This window comes from Scomber scombrus, chromosome 18 (genome assembly GCF_963691925.1).
Source record: "Scomber scombrus chromosome 18, fScoSco1.1, whole genome shotgun sequence".
In the NCBI taxonomy this organism is placed as follows: domain Eukaryota; kingdom Metazoa; phylum Chordata; class Actinopteri; order Scombriformes; family Scombridae; genus Scomber; species Scomber scombrus.
Window position 1 is genome coordinate 3,012,095 of NC_084987.1, and position 13,218 is coordinate 3,025,312.

Consider the following 13,218-nt stretch of genomic DNA (forward strand, 5'->3'; position numbering starts at 1 on the left):
AAAGTTGCGATTATTTCAGTTTTTAACATCTGTGGTAAACATATTCAGGATGTTGCTTCAGGGTTTGAGAGGTTGACATGTTGTGTTTAATGCGTACTGAGTGAGCACCGTGTGTAACTGAGCCTGAGTCTCCTTGGAATATAAAACAGCTCCCTTCCAGAGAAATAAATACCAAAAAAAAAAAAAAAAAAACATGGACATTTTAAACCTCTGAGATTGAAACTGTTGGCTTAAAGCTTAAAAGAAAAGTTGATTGGTGACAGAAAATGAAGTGGTTCATTTTTCAAGCAAAAAAAACTCAGATGTGAGGATCTGCTGCCTGACTTATATTTTAGTAAATTGAATATTTATTGACGTTTTGGATTCTTTGCATGTTGTGAATTGTGATTTTTCTGAAGATTTTATGGATAAAAAACAATTAAGCCCGAAAAGCAAATTGATTGATGGTGATGATGACTGTTAGTTGCAACATTAGGAGTCACTTTCATTCGTTTTTAATTAAAAAAAAGGATAAAGCTGGTTTATATTTTTGTTTATTGACAACAAATCTCATGAAGTCTATCGATACTTTCTGACTTCCCCTTCACTGTCTGTTGTTTTTTGATAGTTTATAACTTGAAGAGAATCAGACAGAAGGAAAAGCATTGTTAAGCAGTGTTATTTATTTATTTTGTCTCTGAGGAGGATGAAACTCACCATTTGTCTTCTGGTGGAGGCTTTAAAAAAACAGTATCAGTTGCTTCTCTGAGGAGGAGAGACTGATGGCGAATGAGTGAGAATAATGCATCAGACATCAGATGTTTGTGTGTGTTTAGACGTGTTTTGGCAACGTGTGAGAGTAAATAAACAGCTTAGCAAGACAGAGAGAGAGACAGAGAGGCCTGAAGGATTTGAGAAACTGTGTGTTTGTGTGTGTGAGATATAAATTAAAGCTGTGTGTGTTCTGTTTTGGATCCCATCTTGGAGGCAGATACAGGAGTTTAAAGCGGTTTTAAACTTGTGCTGACATTCAGTATCCTGTTTTGCTTCTACATTGTGAGCACCAATATCAAAGGGCCACTAATGATTTTTACTTGCATACATCCTACGTTATCATGGTCTTAGTTTTAAATGTCATCGACTGGTGCATCAAATCCCAAAGTACTTCCTCTTCTCATTCTTCAGAGGACATCTCATACTCGTGGATACTGTTATAAGAGTAGTGTAGCATCTTTAGGGCAGGATATAGAGCGTAAAGTAGAGCGAGCAGCAGAAATGTGAGGCAAACTTAGCAGTAAGTTGACAGTCTGGCAGCAAATGTACAGTGCAGACTACAGTATGTCAGTTAATAAATGCTGCAGTTTCTCAATAAGACCAAGAAAAGACTTGTCTGTTCTTTCTCCAACTGCTGGAAAAGTGAAGGTGGTTAGCAACAATGGGTTAGCCTAACCTTACCAGGCTCACTTAACATGGGCTGACCTTAAAGATGGAGCAGTTATTATTAGCAGTTATTAGCACCACCGACACTGTAAATAAAAATGAACGTAGCGAGGTGTGATGTGAAGCACAGAGTTGCAGCGCATGGTCGGCGCCATCTTCTCCGTTTGGAGCCAAGAGATTCCAAACAAGGAGTGAGACTGTTGCCTTTCACGCTCTCTAACACGCCCCGCTACCTTCTAATCAAACTAACGTTAGCTACTTTAACCAACTTGTGCAGGTACATGGCAGGTACTGTAACATTAAATTCATGAACTTTCCGTGACTATAATCCGCCTCAGTGTGAGTCCTGGAGCCGGGGAGAGCAGCAGGTGAGCCAACTGTCAATCAACGCTAATAGAAGTTTTCAAATCTTATTAATGGAGCAATAATTTCCCAAAAGGACTACAAACATACTTATTAGAGGGCCAGAATTTAGAGATTGAGACCAGAATGACTTGTTGAAAATGATGATTGACTCAGTATTTCTAGAGAGAAGTTCAGTTGGAGCATCTTGCAGCCGTCGGTGGCACTTTAACGTACTTCAACCTCAAAATGTCGCTTAAGCTTAACTCACAATGAGTTAAATCACACTCTTTAAATGGAGGAAAAACTATGTATAGTCCAAGTGAAATGCAAACTATGTAGACAGCTGCATTGATTAAAATAGACAGAAAAATGTGGCTGGAACATTTTTTGTTGTGTATGTGCTGTAAGTGTAAACACCCTCCATCTCAGTTATATATGAGCTACGATTTGTTTACATTTAGGCAAATCGCCATCTATTAAAAGTGTGCCGAATTAACGGTTATCAGTCCCTGTTTGCAATGAACACATGGATGTACAGATCACTGTCGCAGGATTACTTTGATGCTGAAGAAAAATGATTCTAAAGGCGAGTTCTGCAGATTTAAGGATGTTTATTCGTAACGGACATCAGCTATAGTGATATCTATGGAAAGTGTGAGTCTCATTCAATCTAAAAACATGTACATGGTGTCTTTATGTTCAGATCTGACTGAGAAAGAGTATGAATTGGACATAAATCGTGGCAATTAGGTGAAAGAAATATTGAACACTTAAAACTTGATATTTTTGGAAAGAGGATTATGAAAAATATGTGAGATCTAGTGACTTTATCATCCTTAAAGTCTCTACACAGGTGTTTTCACTTGTGCCTGATTGACTCCTTAGTTGCACCTGTTGAAAACTAACACTTTACACCTTCATCGTTCAAGTTCAACATCTTTGGAAATACACTTTACTTTCTTGCAGTGTTGTTTAATTAGAAGACTGGTGTCACCACACTCATGTCCGTATGCTAAATATGAAACTAACCCCCAGCAGCCAGCTAGCGTAGCTTAGCAACAGAGCTTTGATATCTGTCTGATTATATCGATATTGTTGGTTTATCTTTAATCTCTCTGCTGGTGTGTGTGTATGTGTGTGTGTGTGTGTGTGTGTGTGTGTGTGTGTGTGTGTGTGTGTGTGTGTTTATGCTGCTGACATTTTTCTTTTTTGTGAGTAAGAGCTCTACATGAAAACGCCCCCCGAGGAGAAAATATGGTGGATTTCCTGCTCAGCTCGATGTTTTATTCATGAATCTGTTTTCGAAATGATTTGAACAAATTCAAAATGTATGATGGTGGATGTTAGAAATACAGACATGCAGTTTGAATCAATGAAGCAAAAATACATAGTTTATTATTATTACTTTTTTAAGGCTTATTTAAGTAGACTGTATATTTCAGCTCAGTCCTGTGGGACTAAAGTTTTGGTTAAAAAAAAAAAAAAGACTGAAGCTGTGTCCCAAATCCAGACTACAGTAAATACTCATTCTAAGCAGTTATGTAGTGTATCCACAGTGGAAAAGGGAGAAAAGTGAGTATGAAATGGAGAGGTGGTGAAACAGCTCCAGGAACACCTCAGAAGCAATTAACTGTTGAGTATTTTTTGGGGGGGAAACAACATTTGACTGACTTTTCTGTAAGCTTTAATGCATTCTGAAGTTGATTTACTTTGCACAGCACATGTATTGCATCTTTCCTGCTCGTATACAACAATATAGTATGTTGATTTCTACTATACTGACTGCAAAAAGAGTAAACTATGAAGAGTTGGATATAGTATACAGTGTATACAATTGGGATATAGAATGGAATTGGTATTAAGTTTAAAGTGGAATCTAATATCTATCTAATATGCTGTAAATGAATGTATTTATTTGGCTATCGGCATATTTTTCCTCAGACATTTTGGGCTAACTAACGTAACCTCTGCTCTCAACTTGTTCAGTGTGGTATGACCAGGCAGGGAGTTCCAGTCCTCTGAAATGAGGCAAATGCGGAAGTAACTTAAAACTGCATTCTATCAAAAGGCCACCAGGGGGCGACCGTTTTGGTGTCAAAAGGACTTCCGTCTCTATACAAGTCAATGGAGAATTCGCCAACTTCAAACTTGATTTCTAACCTCAGTAAACCTTTTCAAAATGTGTTTATGGTCTCAATCGCTAGTTTAAAGCCTTCTTCAATGCAGTATGATGTTCATTTGTGAAATTTTGGCCTCCCTGATTTTATATTTGACGATAAAGCAGGGTATGTATTAGGGCGTGGCTACGTCGTGATTGACAGGTTGATTGGTTCACAGGTTCAGGAGGGCGCCTCATGCTCCTCCTGATGCCCATATAAGTAGAATCCGTCTGTATGACTCCCTCCATCTTTCATTCATTCATCATCATCATCTTCTCCTGTAACTTTCTCCGTTAAGGTTTGCCTTTTAATAGGACACAAAAAAAGAAACACCTCTCATGTTTGATCTAAAGGACGAGTGAGAGGATGAGAAAGCGGCGGCAGCACATCCTGAGGAGATGATAGACACACAGAGCCACCAGACATCACTAATTAACATTCATTAACTTCTAATCAGAACACGACTAACTGTTCTGGATTTCAATCAGCTTTCAGAGCTCAGTATGTCTTAAACGTTCAGTGCACAGTCTGTATATGAGATCAGGTGGTCTAGGTGTTGCATGAATATTATGAGGTGAAAATTAACCACCACACAATGAAATGACTTTAATGTAAAACTGCCATGTCTTTTTGAAAAATTTAACTTTTTAAAAAAACGTTGAAAAAATTAAGAAAATGTGAAAGATGTTACCCATATGTACCGATCACACCTGTCATTAGTCTTTATTTATCTAACCCTCCTGTTGGCTTCGAGTCAAGGAAGGAAGGGAGGAAGGAAGGATGGAAGGGAGGAAGAAGGAAGGAAAGGAGGGAGGAAGGAAGGAGGGAAGGAAGGAAGAAAAGGAGGGAAGGACAGGAGGGAGGGAGGGAGGGAGGAAGGAAGGAAAGGAGGGAAGAAGGAAGGAAGGGAGGAAGGAAAGGAAGGAAAGAAGGAGGGAGGGAGGCAGGAAAGGAGGGAGGGAGGGATAAAGGAAAAGAGGAAGGGAAGAAGGAAGGGAGGAAGGAAAGGAAGGAAGGAGGGAAGGAAAGAAGGAGGGAGGGAGGCAGGAAAGGAGGGAGGAAGGAAGGAAGGAGGGAGGGAGGGAGGGAGGGAGGGAGGGAGGGAGGGAGAAAGGAAAAGAGGAAGGGAAGAAGGAAGGAAAGAAGGAAGGGAGGAAGGAAAGGAAGGAAGGAGGCGGGAAGGAGGCAGGAAGGACAGAGGGAAGGAAGAAAGGAAAGAAGGAACAGTCATAACAGACGGGATCAATTTGACCCGGGAGGACGACACAAAGGTTAAGTCGCACCTAGACAGTTTAATAAGAGCTTGAATATGAAGGATCTTGGAGAGCTTTGGGCTTCCTCTTACATTTGAGTCTTGAGAAAAAATGTTTTGACGTTAAACCATAAAGTTATTATTGGGTAATAGGTAAAGTAGTATATGGCTGGACTGTGTGTGAAATGCTAAAGGAAGTGGCGACACTCATCTGACCAATGATGCAACTTCATCACTCAGTCACTCAGAGGTAGACATTTGCATTTAAAGTGCTGGCCCTGCTGTTGAAATCCAGCCAAAAACACAGCAGAGTTTAAAGTCCTGCTGTTGGTAATCAGCTCATGATGACTTGAACAGTGTCAGTAGTTAATAATTAAAAAGGACCTGAAGAAAATTACAGCTATTATCATCAGAGCTGTGACAGAAATTAAGAAGGTTAGATGCCTGAACATGTTTTGCTAATGGCGCTTTTACATCACGTAGGATGGATGGTATACTTTCAGCTAATTTGACTTTACCCTTGCATACTATTTGGGTCAAATATGACCCGTTTTGATGGTTTACAGCTGTAAAAACAGTTAAAAAATGTCACCCTGAAATTTGATAACTTTTCCTAAAGTGGCCCAAAATGTTATACTTTTGTAAAGGTGCTACACATTTCTGTCCATTGAGGCTGTTCTGGGTCAAATTATCTCTGTATCTATTGCCATGTCTTTTAGTTAAATGAATAGTTAATAGTTTTAATAAGATAGTAGTTATGAAGATTTCTTTTTATGATGTAGCAGTGAAGACTTATGGCTCTAATGGTTATACAATAAACCCCACAGCTCCATAAAGATCAAGTTTCAATAACATACATTTAAATCATTATTGCTATATTATATTTTCATGTCTTAGGTAAAATAGGACATGATATTGTGTGATAGTAAGTGTTTTTTCTCCAAACATTAGTGGTGTAAAAGCTAAAAAATACACTCTCTCTGCTCTCTGAAACATTAAAAAAGGTGTAATCACACATTTATTGATCAGTCAGACTATTGATGCTTTCTAAAAAGATCTGTGGTTCAAAATTCGGTATGAGGGGATTCTTTAACTGGATCAAAATTGACTTGGAACAAACTGTGAGGGTGTAGAATATTAACAGTAGGGTTAAACAAGAAGAAAAAGAAGAAGGGTTAAAAATGCAAGTTCCCCTTCTGCCTTAAAATGTGAGTAAACTTAACTTGAATAATTAGTTCAAAGAGTTGTGAGAAAGAAAAACTGTGATAGGTTAACCCAAGTAGACATACGTTCAATAAAGGCACTGAGTTGTCACGCTGACAAAAAGTTACAGTCAGGTTTGCTTCTTCTTTACAGTTTGAAGAGTCAGTTTCTCATTTAACAAAGCACTTGTAGTTGTGCAGCGTCAGCACAAAGTCAACATGCAAGACTGCTCTCAGTCACTGTGTTAAATTAGAAGTGAACAGGTGTAGGGACTGAATTTGATATTAACCTCTGTCGTGGGTTTGCATTGTTTCCATTACCTAACCCTAACCCCTCAGACCAAACAAAGAAACTTGAGTGTTTTAAGTCCCAAACAATGCATGCTGGGAAGTCAGTTTATGGATGTTTTACAGAGTAGAAATGGGAATAACTTGTGTTGTACGATTACAGAGTTGGCTGTGTGAGCTTTAAAATACTTTGCATTAAAACAGTTACAATATATAATTTACATTGTGTTTAATTACATTTAATGATGGCTGACAAAGACAGGAAAAACATACAGTTGTACAGTTGCAGTTATTAATAATAATCCTATAATATCATTCTGAGCTGACTCACTGTACCCATAATCTTTCACAAACTAGTTAGACTCACATTTTAGCTGTTTATATTGCTGAGCTCTCACATCTATCCTGTTGTTTCAGTCATAAAACATATTTTAATCTGTGTTATTTCTATCAGTCTCATACTGCGTCACTGCAATGAATCATTAACCAGTATTGTAGCAGCATTTTACTGTTATTTAGTTTATACATGTTCCATCTCTCTTTCATCCTTGAGGCGCCATGATGTAGAAATCTGATTCTGTCCAGGCCCTGACTTCCTTGAACCTTTGTTTATCATGAATTTACTGATGATGAATCTGCAAATCTTTTGCGTTATCCTTTACCCTGCTGCTGTCACATCTGTATCCAGATAGAAAGAGAGAGAGAAGGCCACTTGGGCAATTAGAGGTTAAATTAATAAACACTCATGCTGTCAGTGAGGCTTACTCAGTTCATTACATCACCACAATCTGGCAAGACTGATGAAGATGCTCGTAAGCAGCTAAGCTTGATACTGTGAGGAGGTCTGAACAGCAGTAATGAGAACAGAAGAGGCTTTAGTTTGCACAAAGTTCACTTTTTGTCCTCAAAGTAACTACACTGTGTTCACCTTTCAGCACCCAATTTTTAGTTCTTAAAAAAGAGGATTTGTTATTGATTTCTTTCCTTTCAAAGTTTTATGAAATTCATGCAATTGAATCAAACGGAGATCACATTAAATCATCCTGCTTTGCAATCAAAAATACTGTCAACACGCTGTTGGGGTTGATTGACTTTAGCCTGCAGGCTGCTGGTGTTACACTGTATGAAGGGAGACAAAGTAAACAAACTGCTGCAGCTATAATTCATAGACAGACGGCGTGTTGCTAACAGGGAAATTCAAAGAGCAACGACCAAACCAGCATCTAACAGGTCTGAAGTGACATTTGCAAGTGTGTTTACGTTCAACAAGCCAAGTTGCAGAACAAGATGTGTGTCCATGCTTGTAAGGTAGATAAGAAGGAGCTTGTTCAGAGTCTGTGGCTCTTCTGTAACAGGATGCAATCAGGCTCAGTGTGACCGTCCACTCTACCAATGATAAAACGGCACGTCATTGCTTTATGCAAAGATTTCATCTGCTGTTAACAAAACTGCAAATCTCCAGCTGCGTAAGTTGATGATGGAACCAAATTTAATTGAATTAATGTAAAACTAAGGGGTGCTTAACTTCAAACAAATGAAAGAGTTGCAGTTTTTCAATGCCGAATTCAGACTACAGGACATCAGCCGGATAATGCCCCAATCTTAAAGACGACTTTGTGTGACAGCTTGTTTTATTCTGTGTTGTGTGTCATGATGTTGCCACAAAAAGATGACAAAGTAGCTTAGATTTGTCTTCAACTGTGTAAAGAGATGTTACCTGCTACACATGCACACTGTGGACTGCTGACTGAGTCCATCTGAAAGGATCCAGCTTCACTTTCACTTTCACTCAGAGAACACAGATTACATACAGAATTAAGTTGTTGGTGCTGTCGGGTGGAACAATTAAATTGGTCTCTGATTTATCCGTCACCTCTGTCAGTCGTGGTGGGTAAGTTGGTCTGACTAAATATATTATGTAGTCAGATCTCTGCAGCTCCAGGTCAGATAAAGTGTGGACAAAGTCAGAGTCAATACTTGGGTTAGTAGATTTGTTTGTGAATAAATTGAGGTATATTCCATCTATTCATTTGGGCTCCTTTGAAATAAAAACAACATAAAGTCGTAACAAACAGTTTTTCCTCAAGTTGGTTTCTCTCACCTGTCTGGCCTGCACCTGGCAGATACGGCTGACTAATGCAGACAGAGTCACAACTGTAGAAGTAATGGTACGTTACCTGCCGTTTCACGAAACCATTCATACTCATTACAGCTGCAATTAGCCCCGAATGACATGGGATCACTGATTAAACAGAATGCAGAGCTGCTGGCTGCACAGAGGGGGGGAATAATGAAAGACTGCTGAGACAGTGAGAGCGGGGACTGAGGAGTGAAAATACGAGAAAAGAAATTTGGAACCACCTGAAGCCTCTTTAAATAAATCTCTTCTCATATAACCTGATAGGCTGGGAGTGCGGCGATAGGGATTTTCTGGTTAATTGACATTTTCGAGCGTTGCCGCCTGTGCGCAGTAGGAAGGCGTAAGAATACTGATTGTGCTGTTAGTTAGTCCTGTCGTCAGGTCACAGACAAGCCCGCTCAATCTTTAATTACATTTTAGATTCATGTCCTAATCAGACACTGTGCTGCTCACCTTTTGGCTGTGGCAGATTTTCACTGCAGCATGAACACATTTGTTGCCTCATCTCTCTCTCTTCACTTCCCCAGAGTTTTTAACCTTGGACAAAGATGAATTAAAATGACCACAGATGAGTTTTTCCTTTGCAGTATTTGCCCAAAAGCATCCTATATTATCATGTTTTTTTATACAGTTATTTCAGTTGGCACCTAGTGAACAAGATGGACGACTTGGTTGATGTCAAGGGTGGAACAAACAGGATTATCAGCTGACATGCAGCGTGATGTTCACCGGTACCAGCAGGTTTGAACCCAAAAACATGACAAGGAGACGAGAAGACAAGAAGTTGTGAGGAGAGTTCAGTTTACTTAGTTTTAACAGGAATGGTCAAAATCAGATCAGGCAAACAAATCCAACAAGGGGCAAGCAGGGTCAAATCAGGAATAAATAACACTTGTAAACTTGGTGAAACACACAGGACAATCAGGTAGGGAACTAAGGAAAGTGGACTTGTGAGGGACTAATGAGGGAATGAGCTACAGGTGAGGAAAACCAGGTGAAGGGGTAGACTGTTAGACCCTGTTCACGACTGGCATTAACACACATTATGCACGGCCCGATCACAAGTGGACAGCGCTAAATTCAAGTTTAAACCACCTCCGAGACTCATTGTGATTTGATCACTCAAACCACTTGCCAAGGTGGTGTTGGACACATTTGATCACATATCTTTTGTAGTGTAAATGCGTCCTGATGTGTCCCCAGTAAGGATGCAACAGCAAATACGTCCTTAATGCAGTATGTGGCAGTTGTTTTAGTAAAAGCGTGCCAGCAGTTCAAAAAATGAGCAGAGGTGTACATGGTTAGAGTAACCTGAAGAGTTGGAATAGCCCAAACATATACATTACTTTTATTAGCTCTTTAGTCCACACTAAAAATCGTCTGGACACAAGTGGTGAGCTGGAGACTCATTATAGAGACAGATGTTAACAGTAATGTGGCTTAGCTGTGCAATTGTGATCAGATCACCTGAGACTAATGTTCATGGCAGGTGTAAACAGGGCTTTCCTTGCAAGTGTGATCAAATTGGATTTGTGTGTCCAGACCTCACCAACAACGCCGTAGGTGTCAGTAATTATGTTCACTGGTGACGCAGCTTTCCAACATGGCAGCATGAGAAATGGAGATCCATCATTCATCACCGCCCCACCCAGAAGTGTCATTAGACAATTTCCATCACTCTGGATTTAATGTCATCAGTGACACAAAGAGACACTTTGAAATCCAATTTGAGCGACTGGAGCATCTGTACTGAGACACATCTGTAGAAATCTGTTCAGAATTGTATTTCAAACCAACTCCAAATGTTGCAAAAATTGCATTTCATGTGTTTCTTTTTGCTGTCCAGAATTTAATCTGGATACAATCTGGATATGCCAAAAACTGATTTGGGCTGGCAGTCTGATAAAGGCCTTAGTGACATGGCATGAGAACAAAAAGCCACATGAAAATATGAGTTTGTGGGATTCATGACAGGCAGGACATGAACAACAGGTGATCTCCAGAGGAGCGTAACCCACCAGCCAGGTTTGCATCCAAATGTCGCTTAAATTTTAACTGAATTTCCAGAATTTCATGGAAAAAATAAGACAAAAAGCTAATTATTGCTTGTTGCAATCTATTACTGTTGTTTGGATCTAAGGGGATAAAAAGCAGGTTGCACAAATTCTGCAGTCGAAAGCCATTAAACTTCCACTCAGTCGCAAATTGAAAATGTTAAAAAGTTCTCGTTAACTTTCTACAGATTAGAAATAGAAAAACTGAAATTAGCATGGCATGTACATGGGCCAAGAGAGGAAGGCCCTGCAGCGGTTGATTAAAACCTTCCAGATCTACCGAGCATCAGTGATATCGGTGAGGTGAGGTTCCTGCACAGAGCCCAAAGGATACTAAAAGACAACACCCACCTCAGCATCAGCCTGCTCGCACTGCTGCTGTCGTACCACCAGACTACTGAGCAGCTTCTTTCCTCAGGCTGTAAGAATCCTCAATTCATCCTCTGCACTCTAATATAAAAAATAGTTTTATTCTCATGAGTTATTATTCCATTTATATATTTTCTGTTTTTGTGAGTAGCATAAATGGACTTCAAACTACATTTCTTTATACAACCCTCTGTGATAAAATGAATGAATCTTTTATCAACTAGGTAAGGATGTAGCAACTCCTGTAATATTTCTACCCCAAATTTGCTTTAATATATTGTAGGATCCATTAGAGAGGTTATAAAAGATATTTCCTCTATTTTTAGGGTTGTAACTAACATTTATTTTCATTATTCATTAATCTGCTGCATATTTTCTTGATTAATTGATCAATAGTTGGGTCCAGTGGAAGTTTTAATGTCACATGTTTCATGTACGTCATCATTAAGTCTATTTATATATCACTTTGCTGCCTTTAGCTTTTATCAATACACAAAATTTGACACTTCAAAGCATAAAAACTAAGGTCACATAGATACTTTATAGAGTGCTCTACTCCTGAGAGTCTGTGGCTAAAGAAGAAGGTTAGACTGTTGGAAGTTTAATAGCACCCAATCATAATAATCATGCATATTTCGTAGATATTTGATAATATATAGAGCACATACAGGTCTATTTCCGTGCATGAAACTTAAATTGGACCCGGAAGTGCATCTCTATATCGGTTGTTTGGGCGTGGGGTACAGAGCGAGGGCGTTGGTGTTCAGGCTGGTTATGGATGGGCCTGCCTGCTGCCTGTGACACTGCAGAGGCTGAGTTATGGCTTGTGTTGTGGCTGCTGATCTGTGACCTACAGGGTCCAACCGGGGGCGCTGATCAACCCGTCTGCAGCCTGAAAATCATCATCCCACGTATGACAAAATAACAGAGACAAAATGTCTCTTTAGGTTTCAATGAGCAGACTTAAACATCAAGTTGTAAGGTAATTAAGTGATGGCCGCCTCCTGTTGCTGTCCAATAATCATTAAAACAGAAATTAAAAGCATTGTATACTGTTAAAACCAACTCTGATTGTTAGCCAATATTATTTTCTACCCTATATGTCTGTTAGAGAGACAGATGGATGGATGAAGCTGCCATTCTCTATCTACATCAGTCAAAACACATATTTTTGTGTAATAACAGTTTAAATGCAGGTGTAGAGCAGGAGGCCTTTTATTACACATGAAGGAAAGAAACCAAAGAAAAGCGAGTGCTGCATTGAGCTGCAGATCAGTGGGTTGATTATTGATTCCTTTCATGTGTTTTATGTAGGGTTGTTTTGCCCTATAATGGCTGTAAGAGTATTGAAGTATTGAAGTATAATGAAACAAAGCAAATACCTCCAAGGAAATTATGGCCTCAGACTCTCTTAGCTCTGCAGAATGATGGCAATTGAGCGGTCCATCCCTTTACCAGATCTGGGCCTCAAGCAATCACAGCAATGCCAAACAAAAAAAAACAGATTAACCAGAACTAGCCCACATCCTGAATACCTGAAAGTAAAACCAAAAGAGGCCCACATTTGATTTGGGATATATAGGTCATATTTGCTATTTAACATATGGGCCATTTTTAGGCCCACATCCATTTTGTCCAGGCCAGAAGAAGGCCAGCAGTGCCCCACTTCCATGTTCTTCCCATCTGGGAGTAATGTCAGTGTTACATTTTTATCCTGAGTGAGAAGAAGTTAAGAAATACTCGAGAATAATCTTTTCTACTTTCTTTATTGTGTGTAGATTTTAAAGGCAGTGTCACTAACAACACGAGCTTTATGATTTTAGTTTCATTAGTGTGGATGTATTATATGCAGTAGGCTGTTTCCATGCAGGGAGTTCCAGTCCTCTGAAATGAGGCCAAGGCGGAAGTAACTTAAAACTGCATTCTATCAAAAGGCCACCAGGGGGCGACCGTTTTGGTGTCAAAAGGACTTCCGTCTCTATACAAGTCA

The 13,218-nt window shown here is 39.4% G+C and overlaps 1 protein-coding gene across 1 annotated transcript in view; it reads left to right on the forward strand.

Moving 5' to 3' along the window:
- gsg1l (gsg1-like) overlaps positions 1-13,218 on the forward strand; it is a 40,109-nt gene that overhangs the window by 777 nt on the left and 26,114 nt on the right.